The sequence below is a fragment of the Podarcis vaucheri genome (genome assembly GCF_965113315.1).
Source record: "Podarcis vaucheri genome assembly, chromosome: 1".
NCBI lineage: Eukaryota > Metazoa > Chordata > Lepidosauria > Squamata > Lacertidae > Podarcis > Podarcis vaucheri.
Genome location: NC_138759.1, coordinates 69,502,474 through 69,529,599, shown reverse-complemented (window position 1 = coordinate 69,529,599; position 27,126 = coordinate 69,502,474). Strand labels below are relative to the sequence as shown.

Genomic DNA, 27,126 nt, shown 5'->3' with positions numbered 1-27,126 from the left:
AGGGGGTTGGACTAGATGATCCTCAGGGTCCTTTCCAACATTCTATGATTCTATGAGATAGGTTGAAAGTCAGTAATTCAGCATACAGACTAAACACACAGGTAAAAAAGCTAAGGAGCAAGATAAACCCATTTTACAGAGTGATGACTGAGGCTGAGAAGGATTGACTTGCCAAGGGCACCTGGAGAGTTTGTAGCTGGGCTGGGATTTGAATCTAACACTTCTTCAGTTGAAGACTGGCCTGCTGAAGTGCTTGCTGGCACCTGCAGAGTAATAAATAAGGTTGAGGGAAAAATTCCTTGCCTTAGGCCACCCAGTGAGTTCAGGGGTTGGTTCTCAGTTCAGGTTATGGCTGGGCATCCTCTCTGCTGGATCTGTACAGTCGCTCAACCGTTATCCTGCTGCAACTATTACCAGTAAATAGCACACAGTCTTTTTCTCCCCACGTTAGCTGCTTCCAATGCTACTCCACCGACACACACAATTTCAATTAATTGACTTTTCTCCCCCAGTTGAATTTGTACAGTAGGATTCGGGGCTAAAAGGGAAAAGGGCATTGTTAGTGAATAGCTTTTAAATGACATCCTGCATAACCCCACCATTAAGACTTCAGGGAATATTTTCAGTTCTGTATCCATCTGTGTGTATACCTTGAACTACACTTTGAGATGGCGGAAACTTTATTTGCATGGCGAGATTTGGAAAATTATTGTTAGTTCAATTAGTTCAGCTCCTCCCTCGGATAAGCACGTATTTCTTAAAGGGGGGGGGGCGAGAAATCACGGTAGTTACAGTTCAGTGTTTGTATGAAAGGCAATTTAGTTTTCTAGTAACAACATTTCCATGATGCTTTTATATAAAGGTCAGTGGTATGTAATTATGTGGTGGACCAGTGGCAGGTGCTGTGTAACAGCAATTGCTGCCTTACATGTTAAATGTAATAATTATGCTAAGGAGCTACTTTGAAAAGTGTAGGAGAATATAATGCTTGTACAAAAAAATTTAATGTTGCACTTGTCATAACATCTAATTTAGTAATACGCATTAAGAGTAAACCAGTGTTTTAATTTTGCATTGGAATTTTTATGCCGTGGCTATTCAAGGAAAAGGCGTTTTGTTGCAATGCTTTTGCATTTGTATGAATGCAACATTTTGCTGCGGCATATTGGCCTGTATATTTATTGTACAGGCAGAGCTTGGGCATCTTTTTTTGCTTACGTGAAAAGATCCCCACTACTTGCTTCTAAAGAAGCATTTAGCAGCTACTGTATCAGCAAAATAACAATAAACTAACAAATGGAGGACGTTGTAAATTTGAGTCATTGAAGGGTTTCTTTTTTAAAGGAAAGTATGTGATGCAAAGTCACTTGAGATTTCCCATTTATCAGATTTTGTATTATTGTTAAATAAATAAAAGCGGGTGGTGCTGTGGGTTAAACCACAGAGCCTAGGGCTTGCTGATCAGAAGGTCGGCGGTTCAAATCCCCGTGACGGGGTGAGCTCCCATTGCTCGGTCCCTGCTCCTGCCAACCTAGCAGTTCGAAAGCACATCAAAGTGCAAGTAGATAAATAGGTACCACTCCAGCAGGAAGGTAAGCGGCATTTCCGTGCGCTACTCTGGTTTGCCAGAAGCGGCTTAGTCCTGCTGGCCACATGACCTGGAAGCTGTATGCCGGCTCCCTCGGCCAATAAAGTGAGATGAGTGCCACAACCCCAGAGTCGGCCACGACTGGACCTAATGGTCAGCGGTCCCTTTACCTTTACCTTTACCTTTACGTGATGCAAAGTCACTTGAGATTTCCCATTTATCAGATGTTGTATTATTTTTAAATAAATAAAAGCTGTGAGTGAAATCCAATCCGGAGTCGATAGATGTGATGGGAGTTGGTTTCTCCCCCCTCTTTTTGCAGCCCTCATGCCCCAGTCTGCTTAAGAGGGTTCCCCGCCCCCCAGAACAAGTTTCAGAGATGCAGGATGGAGGAGGATGGAGGATGGAGGAGAGGAAAGGTTTGCTTCCGCAATCAGAAGTCTGTGTTGCACACTCAGGACACCACAACTAGATAGCGCCCTGTGAGGTGAAGGCTTTTTGAAAAGCAAACAAATGCTGTAATAACATGAGACAGTCATAATACAGACCCGACTCTTTTCATTTGCAGTTTTGCTGTGCTGCATTAAACCTGACCTGACCCCCCCCCAAAAAAAAAACCTAACCAGGGGAAAATTGAAACAGACGTATTAATCTGTGAACTGGTTATAGCAAGAGGCATGGAATTTTCTCTTAGGTTTTCACCCAGTTCACATTTACTTGAGAGCTAAGTCCTCTTCAGTGAGGTTTACTTCTGTGTGAACACACATAGGATGGCAATGCCAATGTGGCTGTGTAGGAGGGAATTTGTGGGAGTTACAAATCCTAATTTGTAAAATGTGGTGCAGGAACTCGACATGGTTCTAAGAAGGATCACAACACTGGTTCAAGGGGTGGCTTGCAACGCACATGCTTGCATCACGGGAAGTGTAACTGTTTACATCTCCTATTTCCTGCAGCTGGAATGCTACAATGTAGGATGGATGGCAATGCGGGGAGTGTATGTTTAAGCAGTCAGGTTACCTCAAATCTGGAAAGGAAATTCTGCACCTGGCTCACTTTATCTAATAAATTGTCAGTCTCTATTTCACCTTTTATATTGTAAACTGACTTGTCATCTTCACATGAAGGGCAGTATAGAAATGTAATGGACAACAACAACAACAACTATGGTTGCTACAAGTGGGTCAAGGTCTGATGCAAGGTGGGCTGTGAGAGGAACATTATTACCAGGTATCTGGTAAAAGATTAAGAAATGGGTCCCCAAATGCCTGGGTGGAGTTTTGGTTCTGTGAAGGCTGAAGTTACCTGCTCTAGGAAATTTGCATTTGTAGAAATAAGTTGAGGGGAACACTCCTGGCAGCTCACATGGAGCTTAATATTCAGTTTATTTCTTAAAACAATATTTCTAAACCATCCTTCTTCCCGTGGATTCCAGAGAAGTGAACAATAGAGAAAATTTACTCGAAACAGCACGCGGATACAATGCACTAACATCCTTCACTGTACAGTGGTACCTCGGGTTACATACGCTTCAGGTTACAGACTCTGCTAACGCAGAAATATTACCTCGGGTTAAGAACTTTGCTTCAGGTTGAGAACAGAAATTGTGCGGCAGCGGCGCAGGGGCAGCAGGAGGCCCCATTAGCTAAAGTGGTGCTTCAGGTTAAGAACAGTTTCAGGTTAAGAACAGACCTCCAGAACGAATTAAGTACTTAAACCGAGGTACCACTGTAATTTACAAGCTGAGGCTATAAAAGACAATACAAACTAAAAAAACAGGCTGATGCAACAGAAACCCTTTAAAATTCCAGGGCAAATGAAAAGGTCTTGACGAAGGAATCGGCTTCTCTAAATACGACACGAGGGTTCAGCTGAGTTGGTGGGAGTGGCAAGCAGTCAGAAATGAGAAACCTGCCAGGTGATGGGCACTGTGACAGCGTGGCAGATGGTTCTCCCAAGTTACAGATGAAGTCAGGGTGTGGTGGTGAAGAAGGAGAAAATGCAGGAGTCAAGTGGTGCGAGGGAAAGAGTAGCTGGGCAGTGGATCGGACAAACGGTAACTTGGCAAGATTTTATTTACTTAAAGAATTTATGCCACCCAGTAAAAAAAAAAAAAAAGGCACTGGGCAAGTTTCAAACTTGACAGAGTTGTAATCATTGTTGGAAGCCCGAAATGAAGGCAACAGACACAGGTTCAGCGAAAGAAAGCAATATCTCTGTCACCACCACCTCTTCCTCTTCTGCTAATTTGGTGTAAATGTGATTCTTATTATATTCAGCGCATCTTTGGGTGTCACATGGGGTGGAGGAGGTTAGAGTCACTCAGAGGTTGCTGTGAGTGCAGAATGAGGATTTGTAGATCTCTCTTGCAGAAGGGTACTTTGCAGAGTGCACCCATCTTACCGCAGTGGAGGTATGTCTGCAATTCCTCTTGGCTGCAGTACAGGAAATAAAAAAAGAAAAGGGAACTTTCTTCTCTTCCCCCCAACCCCATATAGTGCCTGAAGCTGCTCTAAGAACACAGCATCTTATCTTTAAAAACTACACAAGATTCGGAGACGTAAGTGTGAGAGAGTGGATGTTTTTCAATTTACATGTAATCATCTATATTTTAGTTAACAGCCTTAATTCCATGCTGCCTTTTTAGCATATACTAGCTGAAAAATAAATAGAAATACATGCCGTATAACTATTTGTAAGAGTCAGTCTAAAAAGTTTTCTAAGTTTAAAATACATAAGTTTGCTTATTCAGCCATCTAAAAATTGTGCAAATATTTGCGCAACATGAACTAGTAATAAAATTGTGATTTTTGGCTATTCAGCTATGGTTGAGTTAGGACTCTCACCTCAAACTGAGGATGTTTCCAAGAAATGCAGGACAGTAATGAACAGGATGGGAGATGGGGAGAAAAGAGTAGGGTTCTGACCAGTAAAGATTTAGGAGAGAGGACATTAGGGCTTAAATTGATATCTTATTACATATTCATATGTATATGGAATTATATTGAATCAGATGATAGTATATTCCGTAGAGCATAAAATCTAAATATTAAAATGCGTTGTTTAATTGAGCTAAATTGGTATAGATAATCAATTTGGGTAGTGAAATCAAAACTAAGTTACAAACTTGATTATTGTTTGGAATCTTTAGATAACTGTTGGCAGGAATTATTGATAAAAGAAGTTTAAATGTCTGTTGCTCAATTGTACCTGCCAATCAAAGAATTTGGGAATCTGGATTACAGTTTGCTCACAAATGTCATTCCAAAATCATCTTAATGGCTGCGACAGAAAGTTTTCAAAGGATCATAGTACAGGCTGGGCAGAGGTAACAAAAATCTTGAGTTCCACCATAGTATGACTTAAAAAAGAAGGAGGGCGTGTTAATCTGTGCTTGCAAATCTTAGATTTGATGGTATATTGACACTGAAAGTAAAGCGAAGGTTTTTCCTGCATAGATAGCTTGACAACACAAAACACTCAACTTCACTCTGCGGCCTGGTGAACTGGATTTTCCACAGAAGAGAAGTGTTTACACTGCTATACATTTTCTTATCTGTGCATCTGAACTTTTTCTCATTTCTCCCGAAGAGAAACGAAAGAACTGACACGCTTCAATTTTCCTGTTAAGAGCGCCAGCCAATTCACTTTAAGTCAGGCACGTTTGTTAGAAACCGATCCTGCATTCCCTTTAAGGAGAAAATTGTGCCGATAGATCTAAACTATTATAACAAAAGGGTGATAAATATAATATTATTCTTTGAGAATGTGTAAAATCAAATTAAAGATTCGGTTGGGGGGGAGAGAAAAAGATTGTAATTTTTAGGCGAATCTTTTGCTTGGCATTTGGGCCACACCATTTGTTTATTTTTCTTAAAATCAGAGCCTGTTGGTATATTTACATTTTAATAACAATTCAGCTTATGGGCATTGAATACATCGGGCAGAGTGCAGATGTGCTACACATAAGAAAAGCCTGCCTGATGGCACTTGTCCAAGATGACTTCACTGCTTTGTTTTCGGAAGCCATGCGTTTCTCTGGCAGACAACTCCTTTTAAAATGTGATTGCCTAGGTTGTGAAGCATGTTCATTGAAGAAAAAACTCCTCCAAAAGATTAACTAGGATCTGCTTCACACTTTGTGCAGCCATCATGTTTACTGTGCCAATGCTGCTATTTCCCAAAGTAAACACACCGAGTGTGAAAGGCAGATGTGAATCTGCAAACATGTCGTGCAAGTGTAGTCAGGAGCCCTGTTTGACTCTGCCTCCTTCCACCACATACACACTGACCTGAGGTGTGCAGCTTCTTTCATGCTTTTTGCTTTTACTGTGGGAAATACTAGTTTGGCTGCGACAAACATGATTGCGGTGCAAAATGAATATACTAGACTTAACATTTCTTACTATGTGAAGTCTCACTTCATTCAGTAGTGCCTTCTCAGCAGTGGCTCCCCAGTTACAGAACTCAATTTTAAAAGATTCAGATTACTCTAATTTGCCTAGGAAAAAATCCCAGTTCGCTGTTATGCCCCTCCCTCCAAATTCACTTTTAAAACTCTCTTTTCTATAGGGACTTTGCAGTTTATTGAGGTGGCTCCTTTAACTTAGAATATAAATTTTGTTACCTTGCTGATTACATGTATCGTTGTGCTTGATTGTTGATTTATTTTTCTGTGACATGATGCCTGCTGCTTTTATTGTGTTTAAATATGGTATTTGTTGCTTGGGGCTCACACATGAGGAGCAGCAGGATGCAAATTATAATTATTATTAATAATAATTTATTAATAATAAACCGATTTGTATATTTTTGTAGATTTTGAGAAAAGATCTTATGTGGCTTGAAATACATTGTACCTCTCAGGATATATATATATATTATTAAAGATACTTCCAAACGCCTTTTGGGATATTTCCTTTGGTTGATTTTTGTGTCACAATGAGTGCTTATAAATCAGACCAAATCACCTGATATCTAACTCTGTAATGGAGTGCCTTTTGGAAGACACCGTAAAAAAAAATTGAGGGGAGAAAATTCCTCAAACTGTGGAGAAATGAGAAGATTGTGACAATCATCTTAAGCCTGAGATGTACCAACTTTTAAAAGTTTGCTGAGAATTTTCTGCTGCACATCTTAGAAACGAGAGAAGGGAGATTATATCTTGACCAACTTGTTCCCTTGAAGTAGGGCATAGGTCTCCTTTCCCTTCAGTACTTAAAAACTTAACAGAATTGCTGGATATTTTTGCTGTTAAATGATTGTATCTGTGTTATAACTGAAATACAGATGAGCCTTTGGCCTGTCTACTCCTCCCGCACCTCCCTTTTGCCATTTAAACTATGAAGCCACTAATTATCAGGAGTTCTGTTTTTCATCTAAACAAGGGAACTCTTGTTCCTAACTTTGAAACAAGCCAGGATTTCAAATTTTAAGTTTAATTTAAACTTGGATTATTTATCTTAAACTTTGTTTTGACTTGTTCTGAAGCTGATAACCATAGTTTGGTGGTTTGGGCTAAGCAGGAAACTGTGGTTAATTAGAAGCTTCTAGTTTAATCATGAAGTAAGAGGTTCCTGCTTACCTGAATGCTTAAGGCGAATCATACATATCCCTAACTAGATAGAATTCACTTCTCAGGGCAGTTATTACAATGACACTAGTGCTAAAGAGATTGGCTGTAGCTCCTCGTTGGTGATATACATTGTGGAAACCTCAGGTAATGTGTGAAACAGCATATGCTTCCACCATAAGTAAAAAAAAGGAAACCAGATGAAAACATAACTGCCTGACCTCCTGGTTTCGCAGGATTCATTGTGAATGAATGGTTTTCTTTGCCCAGCATGAATAACAGGTTTGCTTTCCTTATCGTTTGTTAATAGACTTTGATAACATTCCTGTTTCCTTTTCCTGCTTTGTCGTTGGAAGCTATCAACTGGGCAATAGGAATTTCATTGTAAATTGTGAGATTAGTTTCTGCTCATTTGTTACAGTGCTACGTCTGTGGGGCATCTTGTGCGATGATGAATGGCTTCCAGATTTTTGAAGTTTGCAAAAACCTTGCGTGGAACAGTAGGGGGAAATGTGACAACCCTTTCCAAATGGGAGGGGGCGCCAGTGCAGAAATACTGACCCATACATGTAACATTTTGGTCCTTTGGGGCATGATATAGGTTGAAAATCAGAATGAATATGGAATAAAATAAAAGGTTAATTTTTACTTTGATTTTGGCAAGCTCAGTATAAACATGGTTTGGGAATGTTTGCTCTGTACGCCTCACAATAACTTTTTAACTAGCTTTTCTTCCTTATAAAGTAATTCGTGATTGAAGGTTATTTTATCCGGGCATATGGCTGCATTGATTCTCCAGTGCTTATCTCTGTCATAATATTCATTTCCCTGTCCATGCAAAACACTGAGTTCCAAGAAAGAGCTTTGCTGAGGTGCATGACGTTTGGCTGAATAACTCCATAAGTGGATTTCATACAAAACACACTTCCTAAATTTATAAAACCTTCTTAAATTAAGAAAACGAAGGGTTATGCTGTTGGTTTTGTGAACAGTTCATAGGCAGGCAAGCAGTAGATGTGAATAAATGCTTTCTCTTGCCAGATGGCATACAATATCCAACCTGAGTAGGCACTCTTTTTTTTTATTAAAAAAAAAAAAGCCAACAGAAAAATCAGATTAGCTTTTGACTTTGGCTCCAGATGGTATACAGTATGGAAAAGAATTGCAGATTATGTGACATAACTTTCACTCCTAGGTAACCTGGTTGACAAAGGCCATGTACTTTATAGCAATGAGGCCCTCTGGGATTCAATGGATAGAGGAATTGCTCTTTCTATAGTGCGCATTTCTCCTTGACCCAGGAAATAGGTTTATGCTTCCAGCCAACAGTGGCAGAAGAAATTGTTTCACTACTAAATTAAGCCTGGTTATGACTAGCTGCAGCTTTGCAGCCCCAGAAAGATAGTTTGAACAAGGAACACATTTCTTCATATCAGCGAAAAACAATAAAATGTTTTGTATTTGTTAAACTAAGCAGATTGGTTTGGTTTTTTTTTTTATTTAAAAAATATATATCAGCGCAGCAGTAGCACAGCTTGAAGTAAGTGTGCAACAGGGGAGGCCAGACTTCAGGTGTATGGGATTATTTGATCTTTACTAGAATCCCAAGATGCCCTGGAGTCAGATATAAAAGAAATGCACTTATAATTAAAGAATTCTGCACAATAATTCGTTTTGAGTACCAGAACTGAACTGAGCTCATATGCTTTTCACTCAAAAAACAACTTCTTAGCAATCCTCCCACAAGTGTGACACCCACAAACATTTTGTTAGTAAACAAATGGGAGTAAAAAATCCTTGTTGTGTACATTAAATCATTCAGAACCTATGTCACTACATAATCATTCAGAAAAAGGGGAGGTATTACAACATAGCATTGTGGACATCCTGTCCACTATACCACCTGATGGATTGTTATACAGAAAATGGATGGATTGTCTATAGCAGGTATAAAAACATGTACTGTATACAGTAATACCTCCGCGAATGTCTGCCTCGTCTAGCGTCCATTCCGGCGAACGTCCGCAGCAAACCCGGAAGTACTGGAACAGGTTACTTCCGGGTTTGCCACGTGCGCAGAAGCGCAAATTGCTCCACGCACGTGCACGCCGCTTTGCCCCGAGTCCTTTTTCTGCTAGCGGCCAGGGCTCCGGAACGGATCCCAGCCGCCAAACAAGGTACGACTATGGAGGATAAGCCCTTTCCCTGAATATTGGGCAGTGAACTGAGGTCCATTTTTATCTGTCCCTCAACAACAACAAAATGCTACTAGAGAATTAACTGCTTTTGAATGATTGGTTAAAGATACACCACACTTATGTAAAGGGACTGGTCTCTATATTGTAGAAAATTCTGAGCGATGTCCTCCTTTGGGGCCCAGAGCCAAAAGTCATGGTGGGAATCTAATTGGGACATGTAGACGGATGACAATCAACAGCATGGTCTGTAGGCCAAGCCTCCATAGAGGTCTTTGTCAGCTCAAATGCACCTCATTCTGCAACAGTTTTCCCTGGTACAGCTTCACTATGTTGGTGGGGCTACAGCATGTTTGGTACATATAGACACATGTGGTGGGATTGCACAGAGGTGGCTGAATTTTGGAATAAGGTTTCTGCTGAGCTTTCTTTATTACTTCATCTTTCCACCTGGCACTTTTGAACCTGTATATGGAAACAGAATAGGAACTGAGAAGCAAAGAACTCATTCTTACAGGACTATCCCTATTAAATCCAAATGAGTTTCTTGTCACTAGTGTTGGTTCATCAAATCAAAGTTGCTCACAGGTGTTATTCACACAGGAGTTACCGTATCTTTCCGTCTATAAGATGCCCCATGTATAAGACACCCCCTATTTTGGGGGACTCTTCTTTAAGAAAATGGGGGGGGGGAGAGATGGCCCCCATGTATAAGACAACCCTAAATTTTGAACATTATTTTTTAGGGAAAAAACCTTTACACAGAAAAATACAGTACGTGTTTTTTTCTGGGATTGTTGCCAGAATTTACCTGCAAAATGACTTCCATCCCAAAGTGTTTCATCCTTTGCAAGCAGTTATCCCAAATTAGTGAAGATTACCCATCATATGAATGAAGGTAGAGATGCATAGAGGAGGAGGCATTTATGCTTAAATGCTTGGGCATGCACTTGTAGTAAAGAGCTTGGGCATGCACTTGTAGTAAAGAGCTTCAGGATCATAGGTATTTATTTATTTGGTGATTTATTCAGTTTCAGAGCTCATGGTGGGTTAATGATGTGTTAATTACAATATGGCCGCTTTCTTGAGTCCTTGCTGCTGTTTATGGACACTCAAATCTGCTGTGCAGACCTCTCTTCTCTGAGCTAGTTCCAGAATGGTGGGAACAGAAGGCAGGTTCCATGTATAACAAAATATGACTAGATTTTTGTTCTCCATGTTTCTCTCTCTTTTAACTACTGTAGTCACATTACAGAATACACATTTAAATTATGCAGAGGCAAATTATTAGAGGCATATGTGGGTTTTTGCTGCTGAATCTTCCTTTTAACAGTAATCACTCAACAAAAGTATTGCACAGTCATCCCCTGGGGCAAGTGTTAACCCCATGAAAGAAAGGAGAGCTATGCTTACATATCAGACATTACATGCCTCATCTTAATGGGTTGTGGTTGGGTCACGTTGAAGATGGGAGTCATGTTGCTGTTGCCTCTTGTTTCTTTTTGCCAGGAAAGATAATTCGTGTCATTTTAAACTTCTATATGAATAGCTGGAGAGGGTATCTATGTATCAACAACCAAACATGGAAGGGGTCAGCAGCAGGGAAGGGGCAAGCAGTTGGGTCAGTGGGGTGGGGGTGCTGGTGGGGATGCCCTGAATTGCCTTCCCAAAATGTTGGAGGGTATGGATTGGGCTGCAAAGAGAACCAATGCAGTCAACACTCCCTTACAGATGACTAGTGGATATAACTGAGGATTGTGCAAAGGCAAACTTGGGTTTGTCACAATGGGTTGCATCCAACTAAGTTCTACTTAAAGTAGACCTACTGGATTGACGGGAACTAAGTTAGTAATGTCCATTATTTTCAACTGGTCTGCTCTGAGAAGAATTAACACTGGATAAAACCCTGGCTGTAGTTCTATACTGTACGCTCAACCACAGGTTTGCCAACAAGTATTTATTTTATTTTCAAAGCCTGGATGGTTGATTTCACATTTTATATCTCTCCTTGTGTTCTTCTTAAGAATACCCAAAAATGGGTACTTCTTGGTCTTCAGTTGCCATAAAGCAGCTGTTCTGGAAATACTGAAGAGTATATATGTAAAAATAACTTGGCAATAGTTATCAGTGTTCCAGGTTGGAAGCTTCAGGATAGCTTATTGCAGTCGTATCTAGTGGCATATTGCAGAAAACGCATGGCAGAGAAAGAGACTGGAAGTTCTGGCCCAACCTTCTGTCCTGCTGGTACACTTCTGGCCCTGCTTCTGTCATTCCTGCACAGTAGCTGCCATTCACAGTGAAAAGCAAAGAGACATGTGCAAAGCACTTATTTTATCAATGCCTTTAAAATTAGTTTTTGAACCTTCCTTCTTCAATAAGTGATCCTGAGTTGGGAGTATAATAAAAAAACAGCTCCATCAGTGTTAAATAACAGGGCAGATAAAGCACTTTGATGCACACATGCACAGAGTCCCTGGATCAGGATCCATGCCCAAATAATGTAATGTTGTTTTTTGATGCCACTCCACGGCTGATGTACGATGAGCCAAGTCATCAATTACCCATTCCAGAGAATTTGTTTTACGGGTGCAATTTTATTATTGGCTTTGCACTGTTCACAGTCTTAATTTTGGTAGCAACGACTCTACAGTGGTGCCCCGCAAGACGAATGCCTCACAAGATGGAAAACCCGCTAGACGAAAGGGTTTTCCGTTTTTGAGCTGCTTCGCAAGACGAATTTCCCTATGGGCTTGCTTCGCAAGACGAAAACGTCTTGCGAGTGTTCCGATTTCCCCCCACTCCCCCCCTTTTCTAAGCTGCTAAGCTGCTAATAGCCTTTTAGCCGCTAAGCCGCTAAGCCTTTAATAGCCACTAATCCGCTAATCCGCTAATAGGGTTGCTTCGCAAGACGAAAAAACCGCTAGACGAAGAGACTCGTGGAACGGATTATTTTTGTCTTGCGAGGCACCACTGTATTTCTATTTGCTTGCAACCCCCTCCCCCAACTCTCTTATCATCCCTGACCACTGATTATGGAATTGGAATCCATTGGAGGAACTGGACGGCCCTAGGCCCCCCCCATCCCTGATTAAAGCAGCCAGTGTGCACACCAATGTAGATGTGTAGGTAAGCTAACAAAAGTCTTACATGGTAATAACTTTTGTGGACGTATTTACTTGAAGCACCTTCATACCCTGTTTGTCAGCCAAAATAGACCCTGGAGTGGTTTGTACGGATCAGTCACAAGCCTCCTGCCCTCCTACCATGCAAAAGAAAGAACACGAAAGGAAAAAGGAGGAGGAATGCAACCTTGGGGGCTGGTTCTTCCTTCCTTCTTATAATTGCCAGCTGGAAATGAAAGCAGTTCATGGAAATGAGAAGCTGAAAGATGCAGGTCTCTCAGCTGCACCAATGTAATATGGCTCTGCTTCCCTTCCCTTCCTCCCTTTGCTACCGTCTGATGTAATAAATGCTGCTAGGGGATAGCTGATGGAAGGAGAGGGGAACTTGCATTCAATTGCTCTGCTATAGCAAGGGCAGCCTTATTTCCAAGGCTGGTGCCTCAGGACATATATGGATATTTGTATATTAGAATATATATGTATACCCATACCCACACATGCTATTTATCACATTGTGCTGTGTTTCTTGGAAATGAAACAACAAAAGGATCAGAACTGCTTTTTATTTAGCAGTGGTGGCTGAAACCTTAGTTGCGCTGAAGTGAAAGGCAAATATCTCATTGGCTTTAATAAATAAATAAATCAGGATGCTAATCTCTGTGGTGATTGAAATTTTCCACAATTTATCTTTATTCACCCATAAGGGGGAATAAAGGAAAATTAATTTAATATGATGGAACACTTATTATCATTTTATGGCGATTTGATTTTTAAATGAAAATTTATATTTTTTTAAAAAAATTGTGTGGCATATGAAGAGAGTACTTGGCATTTCGTTAAGTAATTGCCTGGAACTGGATTGCACAAGTTGTCTGCACAAAAGAAATCTTAGAAAGGTGCGTTGGAGGGTGTAAAATTAGCTTGTGGGCTAGTTGAGTCGAACTTGTTTTTCAGGTTGGTCCTGCATAGCTTTCTCATGCTAAAGGCCTAGGAACATTCCAGAAGGAACATGCTGGATTACAGTGTGTTCAGTTGTAAAGCAACCCCCCAGATCCAGGAATATTAGTATAGATTTAAAATCTATTTTGCCATCATGAATGATGCGTACCTCATTAGCTTTGAGACCCCCCCTTTTTTAAAATCAGTTGATGTATTCTTCTCACTTAAAATCTCCTTACGCCTAGTACATGTCATTTGTTGAACTTTCAGAATTGTTCAATGGTAGGTTTGGCATTTCTTTCAGTACCGTATTTGAAAAGTATTCAAATTGCAGTTAATATGGTACATTTCATTGCTATAGGATGTAGGTACCAGAGGATTCACCTTGTATTTCTATCATTTGTAGTTGCCAAAAAATGTTTATGTTCATAACAGGAGTGTTGATACTCTATTACAGTTTAATTTGTTAATGAAACAAGATGTTCCTGCTACACTTTGGCTGTTAGAGGCCAGGTGCAATTAATTTATTTGTACTGACTGTGTGTAGGCGTATTCCAGCTAATGCCATTTAAGAGCTTTTATCTTTTATGTTCCTAATGAAGAGGGGCAGGTTTTCGGCAAGTAGAAAAGGATTTACTAATGAGTCATCTTCCCAGGACTGCACAGTTTTTTTTTCTTGTAAGATAGAGAGAGCAAAAGTGTTGCAGTTTTGAGCTGGGCAAAAACTATTTTGGAATAACAACTTAATAGTGGAAGAGAGCTTGAAAAACTCGCTCAGCCTCTTGATTTCCTCCCTCAGGTTCCAGTGATGATACAACTTCGGCTGCTATGTCTAAACCCCGAATGGGTGGGGAACTTAACTGTTTGTGGAGGGGAAAGTGTCTTTGGCCTTAATATATTTCAAACAGCATAATGAAGTTGACACAGCTTATGGAGGCAAGCTTTCATCTGGTATCGTTTGTTACTTCTGTGAAGTCTTGGCAGTTCAGTTAATCCCCAGTCATGTTCCCAGGATTAGAGGAACTCATGTAACATCTCCTTTTTTCCACCCTTAATTTTTTAAACTTTTCTACCACAGTTGTACAAATACACAGTAATTTTTAACTTTTTTTTTTAAAAGAACATGTAGTTTTCACTTCTGTGCTACAGTTGTATAAATAAACAGTGAAATCAATATAGAAAAATACAATAAATGCATTAAACTCACCTAGAGTGACGTGAACTTGCTTCAGAGAAGCTGCTCATCCTCCAATCCCAGGACCCTCCCACCATGATTCTTCAAACTTGGAAAGCGCTGTGTGCCTTCCTCATTTTTAAGGACTCATTGGGTAAAGCAGATGTCATGCACCTCTGAACCCCCATCAGGTTTGCAACATGTATTTAGATGGGAAGCTAACTGCACATGCCACTGAAAGCAGTGATTTGCAGCGAGGCAACCTCTTTAGTCAGATGCTTATTTGAATGTGCATCCTATTTACTCTGCTTGCAGTCTTTCTGAACCGTGAAGGAGCATAAGGTAAAGGTAAAGGTACCCCTGACCGTTAAGTCCAGTCGCGGACGACTCTGGGGTTGCGCGCTCATCTCGCTCTATAGGCTGAGGGAGCTGACGTTTGTCCGCAGACAGTTTTTCCGGGTCATGTGGCCAGTATGACTAAGCTGCTTCTGGCGAAACCAGAGCAGCGCGCGGAAATGCAGTTTACCTTCCCGTCGGAGCGATACTTATGTATACACTTGCGCTTTGACATGCTTTCAAACTGCTAGGTGGGTAGGAGCAGGGACCGAACAATGGAACTGCCGACCTTCTGATCGGCAAGCCCTAGGCTCAGTGGTTTAGACCACAGCGCCACCCACGTCCCAGTGAAGGAGTATACCTTTTGGCAAATTCTGAGGCTCCTTGGGGATGATATTGGGCTTGGAGAATCCATGCTGATCCTCTAAGCAGTTTTCCCTTGCTGCCTGCCCAGGTTTGAAGAGAATGTCCCCGTAGAAACATAGAATTGTAGAGTTGGAAGGGACCACCAGGGCCATCTCATCCCATCCCCTGCAATGCAGGAATCTTTTGCCCAGCGTGGGGCTCGAACCCACAACCCTGAGATCAAGAGTCTCATGCTCTACTGACTGAGCTATCCAATCATTGTTGCCAGTTGTCTGCATGCTCATGTTGTTTATACTTCAGATTAGCCTAAAGTGTTATGTGGGACATAAGAGGACAGACGCTTCCTTATGCTGTCCCACCATTTGTCCACTTAGCTGATTGACAGTGATGCTCTAAGACAGGCATAGGCAAACCCGGCCCTCCAGATGTTTTGGGACTACAACTCCCATCATCCCTGACCACTGGTCCTGTTAGCTAGGGATGATGGGAGTTGTAGTCCCAAAACATCTGGAGGGCCAAGTTTGCCTATGCCTGCCCTAAGAAATAAGGTGCAGAAGTGTCTCCCAGTACTGCTATACAGTATGAGTAACTAGAGATACCAGAGACTCAATCTTGGACTTTCTGTATTCAAAAGTATGTGCTTTCCTACTGAAGTATTACTGCCCATCTCTAACTGAATGGTGTGTAGCATATGCTACCTCTACAAGTGCTTATTTTTTGGTAGGGAACTTCTGTGCTAGCCTCCACCCCTTCCAGTATTGACACCATTCATCCACTCATTTACTCCCAAAGAATCCAGACATTTTATCTCTCAAACTGTTACATTTCCAGGACCTACCCATTGTGCTCATCTCCTTTTCTTGTGGCCTTATGGAAGCTCCCTTTGGCTCAATATTGAATGCCCCCTGACTGTTTTTAGTTTGCTGTAATTATACACTGGTCAATGTACAGAGCAAGGCGACAAATATCCTTGACTACTCCAGAGTAAATAAAATATGTAGGGGAGAAAAAGGCCTTCGAAACATTTTGAGATAAAGACCATATTATGCATAAAATATTAATGCAACGCTGAACAGGTAATTCATATCCTGCCGGTTGCCATTTTGCAGTGTATTTCGAAATGGTCAACAACAATGCAAAAAACCAACTGTGATTGATAATCACGTTTAGACTACCCCAACTGTAGATCTGGGATTAATCTTGTTGAAAATTGAAGGTCAGCAGTAAAGTCTGTGTAGTGCGTGCTTCAAAGGGAGCATTCAAGTGCTGTCTACTGTTATTATCCTTAAGAGGAATTTCAAAGTCTCCAGTCTAGGGTAGAGAACCGGGGGATTACATTTACAAGAACAAAGACATATGGCCAAGGCAGCAGCTTGTTTACGTTAAACAAAACTTACTTTAATTGGCTTTTCCACTGAATTGTCCTTTGGAAGAGATTACTAAATGTTGAGTCATGTTTATGTATGCTAAGTTTGATTTCTCACTTAGTAAAGATTTAATTGTATGACTTCTTTTTTTGGTGGGGGTGGGGAAGTCCCCAATAACCTGAATCTATTTTGTCCAACGTGATTAATATAGATGGATTTCTCCTATTCTGTTTAATATGGGTGTTTGAGCACCCATGCACAGTGTGCCTCTGCGGAAGGATCCTCATCAATCTGTGTTTGCCTTTCTCTCCCTTTGTCCCTTGTTTTTGGGTACCATACCAGGCTGTTATGAGAAATGGGAGCTTGTGTTGCTTGACTGAGAGTGGGGGGGGGGGTAGGATTTGGTGGAAAAGGGAGGTGTGCCCAGGCCTCTTCATAATGGCTTAGTGTGTGCTCCCATAGCCCAGTGAGTCCAGCACAGGTGGACTTATTTTGGGCCATATGCCGATATCTGTTTGTAGGCACTATGTTTTTGTATCCTGGTCACCACAATACTTTCTCCAAGAAGTTCAGAGTGCAGCTGTTTGCCCTGTGAGATGACATACTATACCTAAGGTCACCAGTGATCTGAGCTGGATTTGTACTTGGATTTCTGATTTGTAACATCAAACGTTATAAAAAAGGTAAAAGGTAAACAACCACTGGGTGGTGAAGTCCAGTCAAAGGCGACTATGAGGGTTGCGGTGCTCATCTCACTTTCAGGCCGAGGGAGCTGGCATTTGTCCACAGACAGCTTTCCGGCTCATGTGGCCAAACCGCTTCTGAAGCAACAGAACACCGTGATGGAAACACTGTTTACCTTCCCGCCGCAGTGGTACCTATTTATCTACTTGCACTGGTGTGCTTTTGAACTGCTAGGTTGGCAGGAGTTGAGACAGAGCAATGGGAGTTCACCTTGTCATGGGGATTTGAACCGCTGACCTTCTGATCAGCAAGCCCAAGAGGCTCAGTGGTTTAGACCACAGTGCCACCCGCATCCCTCAAATGTTATACAACACATGTGTGTGTGTGTGTGTGTGTGTGTGTGTGTGAGAGAGAGAGAGAGAGAGAGAGAGAGAGAGAGCGTGTGCACGCGCATGCAAAAAAGCACCCCCTACCTTAAAAACACCCAAAACCTCTGGAGCAGATGTGGATGGCAGGGGGAGGAAAAGAAATGGAAGTTCCATGGCTCAAGTTGAAGTCCTTGTCCTAATGGGATGGTGTTACTGGATATAACCCTATATTGTTTTACAGCAAACTGTCCTGGATTTTAATCAATGAACAGCAGTTTTAAAACAAAACAAAACAAAATACATCAAAAATAAACTTGGCGTACCTAGGCATGACTCAATTTTTGGACGGTGATGATAAAAGAATGCCAACCTCTTTATGCTTGCATTGGGTAATATTTTTTTAAAAAATAAGGATATTTGCTATGCTCTCAACAGTTTTACATTTTCTTTGGAGGCGCGATCTTCCTGAGAGTGTTTTTCTGAAAAGCAGCATTCTGTTGATGTTTTATGAGACAAAAAAAAATTTCTGGAATTCAACACTTTGATAAAATCTCCAATAAACGTGCCCCAAACCAGCTTTTTGTTGTACTATGCATTGTTTTGAAAAAAAAAAAAGTGAACCAGTGACACCTGTTAATCATTTTTTTAAAATATTGCTCAGTACTGAATACTTTACTGTGTGAGAATGTATTTTATAGCAATTATTCACACACTTTATCAAGAAATAGAAAGTACAAGTTGGTTAATTAACATGATGCCAGTGGTGAGACTTATTTCTGTGAGAGAGGCGGCTTTCTCAGTGGTGGCACCCCAGTTGTGAGATGTTCTCCTATGGAAAATGCACCTGCTACCAACCTTGCTGTATCTTAAGGCCAGGCATTCATATAAAGTTTTTACTATGACTTTTAATTACACTTTTATCTGCTGGCTGTTTGTCATGTGTTTGTTTGATTGTTTAACTTTTTGTAAAACAGATTGAAATCCTTAATTAAAAAAGGTATATAAGTGCTTTACATAAATAAGTGATATTAGCCTCAGCTGGCCGTTTGCTGTGCATGTGCAAGTATTTATTTGGGACACCATATTTGGCCACAGGTTCTCAGCACATATGAAGGCAGCAAAAGGCTCATATGTGTGTGATCATCGCAGCAATGACCTACACAAAGTGGTCAATAAATTTTGCTTTTGCTTATTATCCAAGACTTGTTCCTTGTTTCCTCCATGGAGAATAAAGTGGTTGCTGTCCATTCCTGTTGGGTGTTTGAAGAAATTAGCAGTGAGCAGCTGCTAGTGCTTTTTACAGATAATTTTACGAAAGCTTGACTTGCAGAAGGGAAAGCATATTTTAGCTGGAGTTGCACACTAGAAGGGAAATGGGCACTTGCATATAGCAAAGAAGCAAGCAGATTTATTGAACCTGCCTACATATCACTTACAGATTACATGGAATGTGTGATACACTTCTCAGATACAGAAAGAGAGATAACACATATTAGATCAACTTCTGTTAGCATAAGAGTAGGCAAACTAACAAAGTTATAAATTACTTCATCGGACAAAATGGAAAGGCAACTATTGGCAGTAGTCTATAGAGAAGAGTGAGTTGTAAACATTATTTAGGCAGTAACCCAAGCTACACTTACCTGGGAGGAAGCCCACTTGAATTAAATAGGACTTATTGTGGAGTACAGATGGTTAGGATTGCACTGTTAGTAACTTCAGACAACTAGCCTGATATTGCAATTTAGTATTTTGTCAGCATAGGGTCGCAGCATGTTAAAATACCTTGTGTGCTTCAGGTTTCTGTTTTGCTTGTTGCTTGTAAAGTTTCCAAGCCCATATTTGAAAGGAGTTGTAAAAGTTATCTGTAGATAAATGCCTTATTATTATTATTATTATTATTATTATTATTATTATTATACCACCCTTCATCCTAGGATAACAGGGCGCTTTACAATATGAAAACACAAGAATACATAACAACCAATAAAACTATAAAATCCCCCACAGTTTAAATGATGACTTACATGTTTGAGTGGGCTATTACAAATATAATATCGCAGATAATTTTCATGTTTCTTTACATCACCTCAAATCCATCACTTTTAAATGGCATTGTTTCCTGTCACAAAGCATAGAAAAATTAAAAGAATGTACATGCATATTTGAACCAGACCTAAGGCCCGGCAAGTTAGAGATGATGGTTTGGCTCACTATTACTCCTAGGTAAGAGTACCATATTTTAATTTGAAAATCTCAGTTGTTGTTTTTTTTATATAAAAAGAACAGTATTATGAGTAGTAACTACAGCATGAAAAACTGTGTGTGCATTTCCCTGTGCCCAGATAACAGCTGGCTCCAGTCCTCTACGCTTTGACATTCAGAGTGAGCTTACATTGTTCACAAGTTCAGGATTGGCAAATTTTGGCCACCTCAGCAGTAATGCCACCAGAAGTAAAAGAACAACAACAACAACAAAAACTGCCCGGTTCATTTTATTAGAGAGGCTAATCATTGGGCTAAATCATGTGTAAAATGATCAGGCAGCAGAGGCTATTTAGCACCTGCAAAGTTCCATGGTGAAGAATAGGGAATGAGAGGAGGTGGGTCTGCTGCCTAAGTGCCTCTTACTTCCTTCTCAAAAAAGCATAGTCCCCTAAGCCATATGTATTTGTTTAGCATTGGCCTCTCTCCCCCAACACTGCTTGATTGCCAGCTTCCTGAAAGGCTCTGCACCAAATCTATATATATATATATATATAGAGAGAGGGGGGGGGAGTATTCTTTCCGGGGGGGGGGGGAGGTTGTTTGTTGGAACTGACTTGTTGTTGGGTGAGACCTCCCTCTAATGGAAGCAGTTCAGGGCTAGTTCCAAACGGCTTCACACATTATTCTTTCAGTGGAGTTTCTGCCAGGAACCCAGACAATGTCAGCATCTCTCTGTGCAATTAGGCACCTGCTTCAAGCAGCGCCTGTCTTCATCCAGGTTGACTTTAACAACACCCAGGAAAGCCGCTGAAAATGAGACGGAGATTAAAATTTATTTCGTTTTATACTGCCATATATCTGGGTGGTGTCCATTGTTGAAACGTACAATGCCATTTGAAAAAATAATAAAAATGTGGGTAATCATTGTGGCGATTGGCTAACGAGAAGTTGACGCAAGAGATGTCTTCAAGAGATGTCTGAAAGTCAAAAGCAAGGAGGCTTGTTGAGTCTCCACTGGAAGAGCATAGGACCAGAAGTGCTAAGTGTCTGACTTGGACTCGAGGCCAGTTGGGCCACTGTAACAGTGGCATTAGAGGCCCAAGTGTCCTCTGGGGCTAGGAGTGCCTTTGACCAGTCTCATCTGATTCGCCAGCTATGGCTGTTCCTGGACAGGGATATCTTGCTCACTATGGTCCTTGCGTTGGTAACCTTGAGGCTGGATTACTGTAATGCGCTCTATGTGGTACCGTCTTTGGGTCTGGTTTGGAAGCTCCAGCTGGCGCAGAATGTGGCAGCCAGATGCTGGGTGGGGGCATCTGGTTGAGATCATGTGACACCGTTGTTACAGCAGTGCACTGGCTGCCCATCTACTACCAAGCTAGGTTCAAGGTTCAAGCTTTACAGCCCAGCTCGATCCCTGAAATTATTTACTGAGGAATATGGTTACACCCAAGTTGCTGAGGCTCATTTTATAACCATAAGAAACCCAGCCTTTTGCTTACAATAGAGACCAAATCTCAGCCCAGTCCTGTGGAAAACTCTGCCAATAGAGATTCAGAAAGCACTTTCTGTGTCAACTTTTTAACTCCTGCTGAAAACTTTCCTATTCTGCCAGTCCTACACAGGCAATTAATACATCTTTCCACAATGATTAATTACTGCCTGTTTTAAACTTTCCAATATAGTAATTATTGTATTTTATGTATTATCGCTGTAAACCACTTTGATTTTTTTAAAACAATACAGCAGTATAGAATTTTTTTATTATTATAAATAAATAAATAAGCTGGTACAAGGCATTCTTCACCATAGAGATTTGAGGCACCAATGACAAAGTTGTATCCAGGAATACCTAATAACTGTGTACTTGCTCTTTTAGAGGGAGTGGTACTCCATCTACATCAGGCAACTGGTCTGTCTTTCAGACATGGGAACCACCTACCCACAGGGTCTCCATCCTTCTAGGGTTCAAACTCAGTTGGTTCTTATCCAGTCCATCACTGCATTAAGACCCTGGGGCAAAGCTTGCAGAGCCTCTCCTGATTCAGGCGTTATGGAGAAAAAGAGCTGTACATGTTTAGCCTACTAATGACACTGTGCTACAAAACTCCTAAGGAATAGATCACAAGCTTCAACAAGTGTACTGTGATATCCACTACTTCAAAGATAGTTTATGTTATTGACTCCAAATATATTCTTTTCTGGGTAAAATGCGTAGTTATTTTTGTGGCATTCTTGGATACTTAAAAAAGAACAACCAATTTTATGTGTCTGTTAGACAATATTGAATTGACTTTATAAGGACATGCCTTATGGAACATTATCTTTCTTTCTTTTTTACTTCCTATAGTAAATCAGGAGGATTTGATAGTGTCTCTGGGGATTTCATGCTCAAATAGTAAGAATAATCAATTCAGTAAGAATAGCATCTTCTTGGATAAAGATTTAATAAAGATCCTGCTTTAGTCTGCCATTGCAGGGGTCTACTAATGAGGTTTCTTAGAAACATCTGTTGATATGCAGTTATTCATATTTTAGACTGTGGAGATGAGAATAGTGAAAACAACTCAATTTGACTAGCCAAAGTGTTGCTTAACACAATAAATTTAGGAAATGTTTGCTGCATCTGCAAAACAGGTAGAAGTTCCCTGCTGGCCTAGTTTGCACAATACTGCAAAACAAATTATGCCAGGACCACATGAATGTGGGGGCTTCTGGAGAGGCACTCACAGCCATTTTGCTCCTTCCCAGTCATTTTTGCTTCGGTGCCACACCGAGCAAAGCCATGGTTTGACTTAGTGTGTTGCTGTAACCCAGGTTCATTGGCATCAGCCGATGTTCGTTCTTGGCCGCAGCTCACGGTCACTGAGGAGAGAGCTATATCACAAGCCCGTGTTTAGATGGCATCCTAAGCAAAACCTTGGCATAGCTCACTGTGTTGTGGGAGCAGAAATGACCTGGGGGAATACCAAAGTGACTGTGAGCACCTTTCTGTGAGACATCGAATTCATTCAGTCCCAGTAAGCCACTGGTGGGGAAATTCTGGCCAACAGACCTACCATATTTTTTGCTCTATAAGACGCACCAGACCACGAGACGCACCTAGTTTTTGGAGGAGGAAAACAAGAAAAAAAATTATTCTGAATCTCAGAAGCCAGAACAGCAAGAGGGATCGCTGCACAGTGAAAGCAGCAATCCCTCTTGCTGTTCTGGCCTCAGGGATAGCTGCGCAGCCTTCATTCACTCCATAAGACTCACACACATTTCCCCTTACTTTTTAGGAGGGAAAAAGTGAGTCTTATAGAGCAAAAAATACGGTAATTAGGCCGGCCAGGTCCCCTGCCCCATGTTTGGCTTGCGAAGCCTTTAAGGCCCAGACACTCCCACTTGCCCTGCATCTGAAGTCACATGACACCAGGTGCTGGTCAGGTAAAGATGTGACTGGGTTGAAAGTGGGCTTGCAAGCTTTGAAAGCACTGATGATCAGCTGATAAGTGGGGCTTGCAAAGTGCTGTGAAACAGGCCAGCAGATGTCGTTGTGATGTCAAGTGACTGAAAGGTCGGCTGCCTTACCCACCTGTCATACTTAGCCCGTGGGAGTGGGGAAGATAAGCCTTTGGCCTGCTGGCTTGACCCATCTCCTCATCCCTGTAGTAAGCCATAATTCAAAGCCCTTTGTCGTGAGAACCAGGCTACTGTAATAAAATATATATATATTCCACAAATAGAAGCAAGCATTCATCCTCTTTCTTTTCCTGAGTGGAATCCAGCAGTTGTTTGTGAATTAATTCCCCGCGTCCCAATTTTGTCAAGACTTGGTGGTAGTGAGGGAATGGCACTATCTCACTGCCATTCTCTATTACTGTTATTGTACATGTACGTGTCAGAGGAACAGAGAGATCTGTGTACTCTGGAAACTATGGGAGATGCATCGCTTTTCTATTGCATTGCTTTTCTGTATTGTTCTCTGGCCACTGGCCACCCAATGTCTGGTATGGAAGAAGGGACAAGTTTTGTCCCTATTACAATGGTGTCCCCAAACGTAGTGTTTTACTTAGAGTTAGGGTGGAAAGCTAAAGGTGCTTCCTGTTTCTTGGAGAGAGCAGGTTGATTGAAGCCATTTCTTTTGTTCCACAGAAGTTAAGTGACCGAGCCTGTTCCATCTGGATAGGAGGACCTTCTGTTCCAATCATTGATAATGTTAGAGTGTGACAAAGAGTTGGAACCCAAAAAAGGCCTGTCTGTGTCTCTAGGTTTGTACTCTGGCAAGATCTGACTAACAATAAAAGCACACCTGTTTGGGGCACTTTAACATCCTTGACAGTATACATTTCCAGAAGAATGCCAGGGCTTAAACTGGTTACTTTACTAAGTATGTTAATATTTTATCATACAATTAGTGCCTAAGTTGGAAAAGTCTAGACAGGTATAATATATTCACCAGATGGTTTCCTCCGTGTAAGGAAAAAAATTAAACTCTGCCACTATTTTTTAAAAAATCCAAATGCACGTATATGCAGCCTTATACAGCTGCATTGGCCATGACTGATGAGAGTTGTAGTCCAGAACATCTGGATGATGCCAGATTGGTGAGGAGTGCAATATGCTTTTATAATCATTAACTATTGGCCTGAAAAGTTCAAGGAAGTCAAATTTCTGTATTGATTTATAAGCCAGGGTAATATATATTTTGGTGGGTTTATGTGTGTAGTTGGGACTTGATGGATGCATTTGAACACTAGTCAAGTTTGAATCTGCAACTCCTCAGAAACCCTATAATTAAGTTTAAAAGAACAGCTCCAGTGTGTTAGACTTCGTTTTCCACCCACCCCAATACTTGGTTCCTTTTACCTTATCCAGATTTATAGGCTTAAGGAAAGTGTGTTATGGTACCAATTTGCTGCAGATCTTTCCAATTTCCTGATAGATCAAAGAAAGTTTGTCAATAATTATTCTGCAGTCACTTGGTCCACAATACCCCTTCATAATATTTCTCTTCTTCTGCTTAGTTGTTTCTCTGCCACAAAAAGTGAAGCTTCCTTGGTTACCCATTCTGATCCAGCTGCCTGGGAACTGGGATAGCTCTGCAGCATTCTTTCTGTGACAATAGTGCCGTAGGGAACACAAGAACTCAATTGGATCAGGCCTAGGGCCTTTGCAGGTCCAGCATTCTGTTTCCTTTGGTAGCCAATCAGATGCTTCTGGGAAGTCCACAAGCAGGACATGAGAGCAATAGCCCTCTCCTGCTGTTGTTCCTCAGTGGCCAGTATTCAGAGACATGCTGCTTCTAATCATCACCATCACCACCGTCATTATTTATATCCCATCTTTTTCCCTGACAGGGACTCAAGGCAGTTTACAGCTGAAATAGAAACAGCTTAAAACACCATTTTAATACTGAATTTTAAATTGTTTTAGCCTACCCTGGGCCTGATGGTGAAGGGCAGATAATAAAGTGAAATAATAACAATGATGATGGTGATGATGGTGATAAAAAAGCCTTTCTTTTTGTGTTTGTGACCAGTCCGTAATGATTTCACATATTGCAAACTAAGCCTGGAACTAAGTCTCAACTGAAATCAAGTTGGACGTATTCCCATGTAAGCATGCATGGGACCAGACAATGTTTCATGACTTGGCATCGGATGCTAGTCACATAGTACAGTTCCTTGGGGCCACATCCCACATGATGTTTTTAGGTATACACTAAATGACGGTTCTTAAGAGCTCCTTGGGTCTTAAGGCTTGCAGTAGTCTCAGAGAATCCCATTAACTTGCCTTAGCCCTTATAGGATATGTTTAGAGGCAGAAAATAATCTGCAGTTTGAACTTGCTTTAAAAGGTTTACCTCTCCATAAGAATCTTGGGGATTTGAAACTGGAAGGCTTCAATTATTCTGAATGCACCAAGGCTCTCTGAAGACCCCCCCCCCCAGCTGTACTCAATCATGATTTCTTTTTTGCCCTGCAGTAACGTGAAAGTTAGTTGGACTTGAGTGGATAGCATTGTCTTGATATATAGAAAGAAAGATATTGTGTGTTAAATAATAAAAAGCAGAGGCCTGGGATGTTTTTCAAAGCTTCCAAAAATAGTTTTAAATCCTGTGCCAAAGTTGCTTCAGCCAAAAACTCCATGAAAAAACACAGCCAACTAATGGAGTTTGGATCTGCGTTTGCCTGTGAATGTTTGCATGCCTATTCAATCAGCAGAAGATGTAGGAGTTTGTTTTTTTAAAAGAGAAGATTGTTTGAAAAGGACAATGTCAGATGTTCCCAAGAGTCCATTAATAATCATTAATGTCACTAGCCCCCCAGTGCTTCTGGGATTGGGTTTAGGTTGGCAGGTTCTGATGGGGGAAGAAAGGGCTGGAGGAGGTGGGAATCTCCCCTTAACCCCTCCATGTCAGTCGCTTTCGAAGGGGGATCAAGGATGCTGGCTTCCTCCTCTGACCTTCCTGTGGAGCAAGAAGCCCCAGTGGAGTCTGGAGAAGGTTTTACTCTGGTGCCTGGGCAGAAGGTTGCAGTCTTGTCACCTAGAACCAGGCTTGATGGGAGCAGATGCACCCGCCCCTACACCTCAATTTCCCCACAAGGCAGAAGAGTCTCATGAGTGAGTGCATCTTGGTGGGAGGGGCAGGAAAAGTTGTTGGGACAGAGAACCATAGGATTGTAGAGTTGGAAGGGCCCCCTCCAGTCCAGCCGCCTGCAATGCAGGAATCTCAACTCAAGCATCCATGGCAGATGGCCATCCAACCTCTGCTTAAAAACCTCCAAGGAAGGAGATCCCGCATCTTTGACATTTCCCTGAATTCAGTCTCCTGCTAGTTGTGTCTGCTGCCGAGCCTATTCTGTCACTTCCTGGAATAAACACCTCTATCTTATTTCCAAGCAACAGCCTCTGTTTCAGTTAGATAGGAGCCAGGATGGTTATGTTGTAAAACTAGTTCACTTTATTGATTATTCCTCATTTTTTACCAGCCCTGTCACTCACACCAACCTGCTTCTTAGATGCAAGCATCTCAAGTGGGGTTCTTTTCTGATGGTTTATCTCACGGCATGCCTACAACGCAACCACATGACAATAGCTTATTGCCTGAGGGCAAGACAGTCAGTTGCCCTGTGGTGGTGGGTCTTGTTACAAGAATGCTATGAGGTGATCCCTCAGGAAATAAGAAGAGCTGTGCTTGAACTAACCAAAGGGTCCATCT

The 27,126-nt window shown here is 41.3% G+C and overlaps 1 protein-coding gene across 12 annotated transcripts in view; it reads left to right on the top strand.

Annotated features, from left to right (window-relative positions):
• Positions 1 to 27,126, top strand: part of TEAD1 (TEA domain transcription factor 1) — a 179,878-nt gene that overhangs the window by 24,172 nt on the left and 128,580 nt on the right. The window contains exon 1 of one of the 12 annotated variants that reach the window (XM_082194456.1): positions 3,622 to 3,644. The exons of the other annotated variants lie outside the window; for them this stretch is intronic. The gene's annotated coding sequence lies outside the window, so the exon portion shown is untranslated. Of the gene's footprint in view, positions 1 to 3,621; positions 3,645 to 27,126 lie in introns of those variants that run through there. 12 annotated transcript variants of the gene reach the window in all.